This window comes from Mauremys mutica, chromosome 21 (assembly GCF_020497125.1).
Source record: "Mauremys mutica isolate MM-2020 ecotype Southern chromosome 21, ASM2049712v1, whole genome shotgun sequence".
Lineage (NCBI taxonomy): Eukaryota > Metazoa > Chordata > Testudines > Geoemydidae > Mauremys > Mauremys mutica.
In genome coordinates, this window is record NC_059092.1 from 23,605,587 (window position 1) to 23,618,233 (window position 12,647).

Below are 12,647 nucleotides of genomic sequence, written 5' to 3' on the forward strand. Positions count from 1 at the left end.
CTGTTCACCAGATGATACTGAAGGGATTAGCTGAAGAAATCTCTGTGCCACTGGTAACAATATTTGCAAACTGATGGATAACAGGAGAGGTCCCGGAAGACTGGAGAAGGGCTAATATAGTGCCCATCTTTAAAAAGGGGGAAAAGGAGGAGCTGGGAAACTATAGACCAGTCAGCCTGACTTTGATATCTGGAAAGCTACTAGAAGAATATATAAAACATTCAATTTGTGAATACCTGGAGGATTAAGGGGTAAGCTCTAGCAGCGAATATGGATTTACCAAGAACAAATCATGTCAAAACAGCTTGATTTCCTTCTTTGACAGAGTAACTGGTTTGATGGATAGGGGGAATGCGGTGGACATAATATACTTCGACTTCAGCGAGGCTTTTGACACAGTCCCACATGACATTCTGATAAATAAACTGGAGAAATGCAGGCTTGGCAGAACTACCATTAAGTGGATATATAATTGGTTAAACAACCACAAACAAAGAGTAACTATTCATGGTATGATGTCATATTGGAGGGAGATTCCACAGGGATCTGTTCTGGATTTGGTATTGTTTAACATCTTTATTAATGACCTGGATGTAGGAATAGAGAGCATACTGATCAAATTTGCAGATGCACAAAGTTGGGCGGGGGGGCGGGAGGCGGGGGGTTGGAGAATTGGGTTATAGATAGAGCCCTACCAAATTCTTGGCCATGAAAAACACATCACAGACCATGAAATCTGGTCTTTTGTATACTTTTACCCTGTACTATACAGATTTCACAGGGGAGACCAGCGTTTCTCAAACTGGGGGTCCTGACCCAAAAGGGAGTTGTGGGGGTGGAAGGTTGGAAAGTTATTTTAGGGGGGTCATGGTATTGCCGCCCTTACTTCTGCAGTGTCTTCAGCACTGGGTGGCCAGAGGGTGGCGGCTCTTAGCCAGGTGCCCAGCTCTGAAGGCAGCACCCCACCAGCAGCAGGGCAGAAGTAAGGCCATACCATACCATGCCATCCTTATTTCTGTGCTGCTGGTGGTAGCGGCGCTGCCTTCAGAGCTGGGCTTCCAGCCAGCAGCTGCTGCTCTCCACCAGCCCAGCTCTGACGGCAGCGCCGCTGCCAGCAGCAGTGCAGAAGTAAGGGTGGCAATACTAAGACCCCCACCTACAATAACATTGTGACATCCTTTCCCCCCCCATCCCCTTTTGGGTTAGGACACCTACAGTTTCAACACCATGAAATTTCAGATTTAAATATCTGAAATCATTAAATTTACAATTTTTAAAATCCTATGACCATGAAATTGACCAAAATGGAGTGTGAATTTTGGTAGGGCCCTAGTTATAGACAACAAAATTAAATTCAACAAAGACAAATGTAAGGTGCTACACTTAGGGAAGAAAAACCAAATGCATAAATACAGAATGGGAGATAACTGGTTTGGCAGCAGCACTGCTGAGAAGGATCTGGGAGTTGTGGTGGATCATAACCTCAACATGAGTCAGCAATGGCATGTTGTTGCAAAAAAAGCAAATGCAATTTTAGGATGCTGTGACAGGATCCTTGGGTGCAACCTGGGACTGTGGGACTGCTGTGCCTCCTTTTCTCACTATTCTGGGTAGTCTGTCTCAATGCCTTACTGGTGACAAGCAGCAAACCCCTCTAGTTGCTGTTACTACTCAGTGCAACCACATGTGGAGCCCCACACCCACCTAGATTGCATGAATGATCCCCGAGCCACTCATGAATCACAGAGAGAAAGGCACCAGCCAAATCTCCCCCGCTCCGAGCTTTGTACTTTAGGAATATACTGTCTTGCCCTGCTCAAAACCCTTTCTTGAGCAACGCAAGTTTATTAATTGGTTCACCACTTCATCAATAGAAAGTGGACATACACCAGCCTTTGTAACCTGAGCACATTTACCAAGCACTTCAATCAAACTCACTGGTAAGGATAAACATTAAAATAAGTGTATAGATTACAAAAAGGTAGATTTAAGTGATTATAAGTGATAGGCAAAAAGTCAGAGTTAGTTATCAAAGAAAACAAACACATAATCTAAATCTTAAATCTGTAAGACACTAGGCAGTATGTCGGTCAAGCGGTTTTCTTAGCCGTCTCTCAGATGTTACAGTTCATAATGCTCAGGTTCTTCTTCGAGTGATTGCTCCAATGCATTCCAGTTAGGTGTGCGCGCCGCGCGTGCACGGCTTCTCCGGAACTTTTTCCCTAGCAACCCCGGCGGGCCGGCTGGCGCCCCCTGGAGTGGCGCCGCCATGGCGCTAAATATATACCCCAGCCGGCCCGTCCGCTCCTCAGTTCCTTCTTACCGCCCGTGACGGCAGTTGGAACTGTGGAGTGCTTGATAGCTCTTCACGTCCCTAGCTTTCTCTAGTTCATTGTTGTACATAGTTAGCATAGTTAGTTACAGTTGTTAAGTTAGCATAGTTAGTGTTGGTTAGATAGGCTAAAAAAGGGGGGGTTCCCCCTTTTTTGCCTTAGCCGGTGCGGGCTCATGCCCAAAGCGCCGGGCTTTAAGCCCTGCACGGGGTGCCAGAAACCGATGCCCGTAGGAGACCCGCACGACGCGTGTCTCCGCTGCTTAGGCGAAGGGCACCGAACTGACAAGTGCCAGATCTGTTTGAAATTCAAGCCGCGGACCCGCAAGGATCGAGATAGCCGCTTAAAACAGATCCTCATGGAGGAGTCCCTCCAACCACCGGCACCGCCTGCGCCGCCTCCGCGGCCTCCTCCCGTGCAGGACACACCGCCGGCACCGACTGCGGCACCGCCGGCGAAGAAAGCGGCTGCGAAGACTCGGCACCGCTCGCTCTCGCCCGCCAGGAAACAAAGACTGGCGAAGGCTTTGGCTCAGGCGCGCGTGCAGGACTCCGCCAAGGCGACTCCGCAGCCTGCAGCCCCTGTGGTGCCTCTGCACAAACAGTGCATTGCACCTGTGACTCCGGCGCCGCAAGGGCCGTCGAGTCCGGCGCCGCCTCGCTCCCCGGTGCCGTCCGTGGTCGAGCCTCGGCGGCCGTCGACGCCGGAAACGTTCGCCTCTGCGCGAGAGCTGATACAGCTCATAGAGGCTCCAGGCCTCCGGCCCCCGGCACCGCCGGCGCGGGCTGTCGTCTCCAGAGGAAAACCGGCGGCAATGGTCCGGCCACCCTCCATGGAATCAAGGCGTGGACGTCGGTCACGGTCCCGGTCTCGCTCCCGCACCGTCGACAGCTTGCCGTCCCGCCGATCGCGCTCCCGGCACCGCACCCCATCGCGGCACCGATCGCAGTCTCCTCGTCGGTCGAAGTCCCGGTACCGCTCCGTTTCGTTTCGCGGTACCGGTCGCACTCCCGACGTCGCACCAGATCGAGGTCGCCACCAGCTAGGCACCGCCGGTCTCAGTCCCGGCACCGTTCCCGGCACCGAGACTCCCGCGGTCGCTCCAGGCGTCGCAGTTCGCACTCTCGGTCGAGCTCCCGACACCGGTCGAGCTCCCGGCACCGCGGTGACCATGGTCGGTCTCGGCATCGGAGATCTTACTCCCGGTCGAGCTCCCGGCACCGGGCCAGCCCCCGGCACCGGCGCAGCTCCCAGCACCGGTCGAGCTCCCGGCACCGTGAAGACCGTCGAGCGAGGTCGCCTTCCCAGCGCCGAGGGGAAGAGCATCCCCCGGCAGTGTGCCCTGGACTCTCTTTGGCACCTCCCTGGCCTTCCCGCCCTGAGTCGGTCGCCTCCGGCGCAGAAGCCTATGGGCTCCCGCCTCCAACGCCACCAGCCCAGCCTAGTGGGGCCCAGCAGTGGTGTTTTTGGGTCCCATGGGCACAATATGAGTCGGACGCTATGCCTGCTCCGCCGAGGCCTCCAGGGGCCCACCGCAGAGTCCCAGAGGCGTCGATATCTCGACCACCGCCATCCCCACCGCCAGCCGTTCCGGTGGTGCCAGAGTGCCCCTCCGAACCCCCAGCCCACCACGCAGTGGACCCCTCTTCGGCTGAGGTCGTTCAGGAGTTATCCTCCTCATCCTCTCCCGATGAGGCGGTGGCCGGTGCGGCATCAAGGGAGCCGCCCCCCGTTGATGCGAAGGCGCATCAAGACTTACTCCGCCGTGTGGCGACGGCTATAGACCTCCCTATAGAGGAGGTAAAAGAGGACGAGGACCCCATCACAAACGTGGTGGGGTCAGACGTGCCACTCCGGGTTGCGTTACCTTTTGTGCGCACGGTCCAACGGAACGCCACCACCATTTGGCAAACGCCCGCTTCCGTGCCTCCCACAGCCAGGGGAGTGGAAAGGAAGTACTCAGTCCCTCCCTCGGGCTATGAGTACTTGTACGTGCATCCAACTCCGGACTCCCTGGTGGTACAGTCCGTTAATGATAGGGAGCGTAACCGCCAGCCGGCCGCTGCCCCAAAGGCGAAAGAGGCATGGCGGATGGACCTTCTCGGCCGAAAGGTCTATTCTGCAGGGGGCCTGCAGATGAGGATCGGTAACCAACAGGTCCTCCTGGCCAGATACGTGTTCGACATACTCACGTCCCTGGCCAAGTTCACTGACCTCCTGCCGTCAACATCCCGCCAGGACTTCACCACAATGTTGGAGGAAGGGAGGCGGTCCTCTCGCTCCTCCATTACAGCCGGCCTCGACGCGGCGGACTCAGGGGCACGGACCTTAGCAACAGGGGTCACGATGCGGCGCATCGCCTGGCTCCAATCTTCCACCCTGCCTCCAGAAGTCCAGTTTACTCTCCAGGATTTGCCCTTTGACACCAAGGGGTTGTTTTCGGAGAAGACGGATTCGCGGATCCAGTCGCTCAAGGACGGCCGGGTGGCGATCCGGACACTCGGGATGCATACGCCGGTTACGCAGCGTAGACCTTTCCGCCCGCAGCCCTCCCGCTATCAGTCGCGGTACCGACCCTACCCGGCTCGGCGACCGGCCCAAAATCGCCGTCGCCCGTCGGGCAACCGCCGAAACCGGGGCCAGGCCGCTTCCAAAGCCCCACAGGCGGCAAAGCAACCCTTTTGATGGGACGCACGAGGGCTGCACATCACTCTCCCCTATGGATCCTCCTCGTTTATTTCACAACCGCCTCTCCCGTTTTTTCTTGGAGTGGTCCCGAGTAACGTCGGACGGCTGGGTGCTCAGCACGGTCCACTCGGGATACCGTCTTCAGTTTGTTTCGCCCCCTCCTTCCCACCCACCTTCCCTGTCCCTCTTCAGGGACCCCTCTCACGAGCAAGTCCTCCTACAAGAGGTCCAGACTCTGTTGAGCGTGGGTGCCATAGAGGAGGCGCCTCCCTCCAGGCGAGGCAGGGGATTTTACTCCAGGTATTTCCTCATCCCCAAGGCAAAAGGCGGGCTACGTCCTATCCTGGACCTTCGCGGGCTGAACAGATACCTACTCAAGCCCAAGTTTCGCATGGTCACCTTGGGGACCATCATTCCCTCCCTGGATCCGGGAGACTGGTTTGCGGCCCTCGACATGAAGGATGCCTACTTCCATGTCGCTATCTACCCCCCTCATCGGCGCTACCTTCGGTTTGTGGCCAACGACGCCCACTACCAATTCGCCGTGTTGCCATTCGGCCTTTCGACCGCCCCCAGAGTATTCACCAAATGCATGGCGGTCGTCGCCGCAGCACTGAGACGGAACCAGATACACGTATACCCGTACCTGGACGACTGGCTGATTCGCGGTCTGTCCAGGCAGCTCGTGGAGACTCAGATAATAGAGGTCCTGGCTCTCTTTCGGCGCCTCGGTCTTCTTGTCAACACCGAGAAGTCAACTTTGATTCCGACGCAGCGAGTCGAATTCATTGGGGCGGTCCTCGACTCCACGATGGCCAGAGCCTGTCTCCCTCGCGCTCGACACCAGACGATGGTCTCCATCATCCGAGACCTCGTCAATTTCCCAACCACGACGGTGCGGTCATGCCTCCGCCTCCTGGGCCACATGGCATCGTGTACATACGTCACCGCGTACGCACGACTTCACCTTCGTCCGTTTCAGTCCTGGCTCGCGACGGTGTACCGCCCGCATCGCGACGCCATCGACATGGTGGTCACAGTCAACAGGACGGCTCTCGACTCCCTCCGCTGGTGGCTCGACCCGGAGGTCGTGTGCGCCGGAGTCCCGTTCCACCCTCCTCGGCCATCGGCAACGTTGACCACGGACGCCTCTGCGCTCGGATGGGGGGCTCACCTGGGAGACCTCCACACTCAAGGCCTCTGGTCAGCAAGCGAGCTCACACTCCACATCAATGTCCGCGAGCTCCGAGCAATCCGTTTTGCATGTCACACCTTTCGGACCAAGCTGCAAGGCCGCTGTGTGACAGTATTCACGGACAACACAACAGCAATGTTCTACGTGAACAAGCAGGGCGGAGCCCGCTCGTCACCCCTCTGCAGGGAAGCGATCCTCCTGTGGGAATTCTGTGTGGCCCACTTCATTCACCTGGAAGCGTCCTTTCTTCCGGGAGTGCAGAACACGCTGGCCGACCATCTCAGCAGGTCGTTTCTCTCCCACGAGTGGTCCCTCCGTCCCGACGTCGCTCACACGATCTTCCAGAGGTGGGGGTTTCCCCGGGTCGACCTCTTCGCCTCCAAGGCGAACAGGAAGTGTCTCCAGTTCTGCTCGTTCCGGGGGCACTCGCCGGGCTCTCTGTCGGACGCTTTCCTGTATCCGTGGCAGACTCACCTCCTCTATGCCTTCCCTCCGTTTCCACTCGTGCACAGAGTGCTCCAGAAGCTTCGGAGGGATCGAGCCACCATGATACTCGTGGCTCCAGCCTGGCCGAGGCAGCATTGGTACACCCTGCTGCTCGAGCTCTCCGTTCGGGAGCCCATCACCCTCCCATTGTGGCCGGACCTCATCACGCAGGACTTCGGCAAACTCCACCATCCGAACCTGCAGTCCCTCCATCTTACAGCCTGGTACCTGCGTGGTTGACCCACGCAGAGAGGGGCTGTTCGGCGGCGGTGCAGCAAGTCCTGCTTGAAAGCAGAAAGCCTTCCACTCGTACCACCTACATGGCAAAATGGAAGAGGTTCGCGCTCTGGTGTGACCAGCAAGGGCTCAACCCATTCGTGGTACCTGTCCCTACCATCCTAGATTACCTATGGTACCTTAAGGAACAGGGTCTGGCGGTTTCCTCCTTGCGGGTCCACCTCGCATCACTGTCCGCCTTTCGTCCGTCGGTCGAGGGTCGAACCATCTTTTCCAATCCGATGGTCTCCCGCTTCCTAAAGGGCCTCGACCGCTTGTACCCGCCAGTACGTCGCCCTGCCCCGACCTGGGACTTGAACCTCGTCCTGGCCAGGCTCATGTGTCCGCCATTCGAGCCTATGGCCACGTGTTCTCTCCTCTACCTCTCCTATAAAACGGCATTCCTGGTTGCCATAACGTCGGCAAGGAGAGTCTCGGAGCTCCGAGCGTTGACGGTGGGCCCCCCCTACACCGTCTTTCACGCTGATAAGGTGCAGCTTCGTCCTCACCCGGCCTTCCTACCAAAGGTGGTCTCGGCCTTCCACCTTAATCAGGACGTCTTTCTCCCGGTTTTCTTTCCGAAGCCCCATGCTTCGCCCCGGGAGCAACAGCTCCACACTCTCGACGTCCGTCAGGCGCTGGCGTTTTACATCGACCGGACAAGGTCCTTTCGGCGTTCCACCCAACTCTTCGTCGCAGTCGCGGATCGCATGAAGGGCGAGCCGGTCTCTACCCAGCGCATTTCCTCCTGGGTGACTCAATGCATCAGGTCATGCTACGAGCTGGCTCACGTGACACCATGCCGACTCACCGCTCACTCTACGAGGGCGCACGCCTCGTCAGCCGCCTTCCTGAGCCATGTCCCCATCCAGGACATCTGCAGAGCGGCCACCTGGTCTTCAGTCCACACCTTCGCCTCCCACTACGCGTTGGTGCAGCAGTCTAGAGACGATGCAGCCTTCGGCTCTGCGGTATTGCATTCCGCCACGTCTCACTCCGACCCCACCGCCTAGGTAAGGCTTGGGAATCACCTAACTGGAATGCATTGGAGCAATCACTCGAAGAAGAAAGAACGGTTACTCACCTGTAGTAACTGTTGTTCTTCGAGATGTGTTGCTCCAATCCATTCCAGACCCGCCCTCCTTCCCCACTGTCGGAGTAGCCGGAAGAAGGAACTGAGGAGCGGACAGGCCGGCTGGGGTATATATTTAGCGCCATGGCGGCGCCACTCCAGGGGGCGCCAGCCGGCCCGCCGGGGTTGCTAGGGAAAAAGTTCCGGAGAAGCCGTGCACGCGCGGCGCGCACACCTAACTGGAATGGATTGGAGCAACACATCTCGAAGAACAACAGTTACTACAGGTGAGTAACCGTTCTTTTCACCCTTGAAACCTGGGCCAGTCTCCTCTGTTGGAGTCTTCAGTCTTCTGAGTGTTCTTGTTGCTTGCAGTGAAGGTGAGAGGGGAGAGAAAAGGCGAAGCATGGGGCCACTGTGTTCTGTTTTATGCCCTTATTCCTTGTGCTTGGAGAACATAAGTCCAGGCATATCTGGTGGGCATTGCTGAGTCACCAGGCAAGCCTGAGCAATTCCTCTGATGTGGCCTTATGCAAGTGAGTCACTGAATTGTAACTCCCTTGCTGGAAAATGGCTGTGGATTACCTGCCCACGCATTGGTTAGCTTCCTCATTCTTGTCTCTGGGGATCTAATATCTGGGCAATTCCTCAGCTCACAGCATATTTTAGTGACCGCCATAAAACACAATCTCATAATTTCATACGCAACAATGATTATACATATTTAGATAGAACAACAGCATTTAGCAGATCATAACCTTTCCCATGATACCTCACATGTCATGCTTTATTTGAAATATTACAGTTTTATATAAATGATGAATATGGGGTTTATAGGGCGCTCCCCCAAGGTATAGAGTGTCACAGATGCATTAACAGAGGCATTGCTTTTAAGCCATGGGTGGTGATAATACTGCTCTACTCGGTGCTGGTTAAGCCTCCCCTGGAGTACTGTGTTCAGTTTTGGTCACCAGTGCATCGAAAGGATATATAGAAACTGGAAAGGATCCAGAGGTGAGCGACAGAGATGATCAAAAGGATGGAATGTAAGCCATATGAGCAAAGGCTGAAGGAACTGGGTTTGTTTAATTTGGAAAAGAAGAGATTGAGGGGGAACATGATAGTGGTCTTCAAATATTTGAAAGACTGCCATAAAAAAGATAGAGAAAAATTGTTCTATCTTGCCACTGAGTGCAGGATAAGAGGTAATGGGTGCTAACTACAAGATAACAGATTTAGATTAAACTTCCTAACTGTAAGAACAGTAGGAGATTGGAACAGACTGCCTAGGACAATTTTGGAAGCTCCTTCACTAGAGGCTTTCAAAAGGAGGCTGGATAGCTCCCTGCCTTGGATGGTTTAGACATAACAAATCCTTTATCTTGGCAGGGGGTTAGACTAGATGACCCTTGCAGTCCCTTCTATTCCTGTGGTTCTATGATTCTACTCTATACAGGAGAATCTTGTATTTTTAATACAAAAATGTGACTATTCCACTGAAGCACTATAAAGGAGAGAAAAATCCATATGGCACATTTATACTGAATTAATTTGTGCTGTCAACTATATGCTTTAATATGTTCTTGCAGTGTGAACAAGTTAACTTTCCTGTGGGAATCTTTACATAAGAATTTTCCGACTCCTATGTGCATATATTCTCAACCTTAAAATTACACTTTGTTGTTAACCAAGGAAAAAGAATAAATATCCTAAATGGACCCTTCTCACAGCTCTCTTGATTTCCTCAGTAAAAAGTCAGCTGTCCAGCTTCCAATTGTTCTACCCACTTGATTCTGTTGAAAAATGACTTCTTTCCCTTCACCTGCTCTCTTGCACATGTGCAGCATACAGCTCTGAAGCATATGGAGGAGATGCCTCCCTGCTCTCCTGATAACATCAATGCTGGGAAGAAAAGCTGATTCTCTTTTTAGTGCTGGTTCCAGTTTAGGGAATAGACCAGAGGCATAGCCTGACCATCTCTCTGTCAGGGGACCAAGTTTTCAATTTCTCTGTGCTGTCAGAAGCAGCAGCCTCTCAATCTCTCCCTGCTTACCGGCGCGCTCCTTGGCTGGCCAACTTATTGCTCATCCACACTGTAGGCATATTCAGCTCATCTCCCTCCCTCCAGCTGGAGGTTAGTGGGATTGGAAAGAAATATTTCGAACAAGTTCCCCTCTTAGGAGCTGGCAGTTTGTCAGCATCTGTTCCTTCTCTTCCCTCTCTTTTTGGAACTTGCACTGGCTGTCCCCAATATCCCCCCCAGCTGCTAGGACTCAGTCTTCCACCCACCCACCTTGTTAGTTTTTCAGATCAGGCAAGCAGGGAGAATTATCTTCACTGCAGCAACTATTGAACTCTTAGTAGCAACTATCTGTGTTGCTGCTGCTTCTCCCCATGTCATCCTAGATCCTTCTTTCTATCAGGAAGTGCAAGCGGGGCCCATTAAACCAAGCACTGCTAAATTTGCATTTATTTAGAAGGTTGGAGAGGGAACAAGAATGAGGTTTTCCTTTTTTTGAGGGTTTTTTAAAATTGACAAAGTTCTGTGGGAGGGGGGAGCCGTAAGACTCCCATGACTTCAGTGACCTTTGAAATGGCTAAATGAGGACTGGCTGAAATTTTCCTTTTTCCCCTTCTTCCAGCATTTTCCTTCAAGAATTTCAGGATGTGGGAGAAGCGTAAAATTAACATGCTAGGTCACACAGATCTGGAACAGTGCAAGGAAATGGCCTTTAACATGGGGTTTTAAATGGAGTTAAATTGCTGGAAAATATCCTGACTTCAGGAGAAATAAATGCTAAAAAAAGTTTGTTTGTTTAGTTAGGCTGAGATAAAAGTATAAGCTGGCTCTCATACTTCCCATCCCATGCTCCATTTGAACACATTCATCTGTAAGTGGGACTGTCATGATGTCCATCCCAGGTTCCATTTTAACACATTCATTTTTGGGTGGGGTACTGAGGTCACAGGATTAAATGTATCAATAAACTTGCAATTTGGAGCAGTAATGTTGAAATAAAATGTGATCATGGCCCCAAACTCTGTCTTTTGGTGGTACAAAAGGGAAGAAAACTGCTCTAAGAGAGCAATTGACAATTCTCCTGATTTAAGAAAATCCTCTAGTGGCATAAAGCCATGGTAGCTGAGACTATACTATCTTCATTTTTTCCACACACCTCACAAAATGTACGTCGAGACTACCCGTTGGATCGGCAGGTTTACTGGGGATCGATATATCGCGTCTCATCTAGCGTGTCTCATCTAGCACGATATATCAATCCCCGAACGCGCTCCCGTCAACTCCGGAACTCCACCAGGGTGAGTGGCGGTAGTGGAGTCAACAGGGGGAGCCGCGGCCGTCGATCCCGCACCGTGAGGACGGAAGGTAAGTCGAAATAAGATACTTCGACTTCAGCTATGCTATTCCCATGGCTGAAGTTGTGTATCTTACATCGACCCTGCCCCCTAGTGTAGACCAGGCCCAAGTGTAGGAGACGTTCCGAGTAGGAGGGGAAAAGGGGCAGAGCAGTCCGTGCTCCAACCAACTGAGCATTTCCATGGAGACTGTTCTAACTAACACAGTTCAGAGCGCCGATAGCCTATTCTAAGTTAAACTGGGGGCCAGTTCTTCCCCCCGTCAGCCTCAGGATTAGAGGAGCAGGAAGGTGGCTTAAAGGTTTTGCTGGACCTGGTGGTCTGGTCCTCAGAGCATTCTGCATGTAGGATCTTTTCCTGTAGCTCATAGTTTTGCAGGAATACTGTAGACACCAGCTAAATAGCTTTGGAACTAATGGGAAGGGGGTGGGCAGGGGGGACAGACGACACAATATGCACACAAGTATGTTTTGTAATGGTATTCCTATAGAACAAACAAAGAGATGCTGATACTGTTAGTGATTATTTCACTTCTTGTTGTCTAAGAGATGCTGATGCTGCTTTGTTGATTATGTTGCTTCACCAGGAAGTGTGACCCAGCTAATGAGTTGCATGGACCATGGATTCTGGAAAGAGGCACTGTAGTGCATAGGTTATTATCTTATACTGTCAGGTCACTTTGCTGCATTGAATCAGCTCTTGCTAGACACAGGGAATCAGCTTTACTAATTGCATGTTATCTAAAAATAGGTCTTCGCCTAAATAGATTTATTGAAAGCATGGTATAAGGAGTTGTCTAGACGAAGGTTTCTTAACCCGCAAGTCAGGACCCAAAATTGGGTCTCCAGAATGTTTCAAAGAGTTGTGTGGCAGCAGGGCTGTAACCAGAAGGAGACTCCACTGATTGGAAGGCATGAGATGCACCGTCCTAGGGATGGGGGTTCCACGACCACCACTCCCAAGAGGAGGAGGAGGAGGGTGGTGGTGGTCGGGGACTCTCTCCTCAGGGGGACTGAGTCATCTATCTGCCGCCCTGACCGGGAAAACCGAGAGGTGTGCTGCTTGCCAGGGGCTAGGATTCACGATGTGACGGAGAGACTGCCGAGACTCATCAAGCCCTCGGATCGTTACCCCTTCCTGCTTCTCCACGTGGGCACCAATGATACTGCCAAGAATGACCTTGAGTGGATCACTGCAGACTACGTGGCTCTGGGAAGAAGGA

At 53.0% G+C, this 12,647-nt stretch overlaps 1 protein-coding gene across 14 annotated transcripts in view; it reads left to right on the forward strand.

Annotated features, from left to right (window-relative positions):
• Positions 1-12,647, forward strand: part of EIF4G3 (eukaryotic translation initiation factor 4 gamma 3) — a 502,573-nt gene that overhangs the window by 270,027 nt on the left and 219,899 nt on the right. The window lies entirely within an intron of this gene.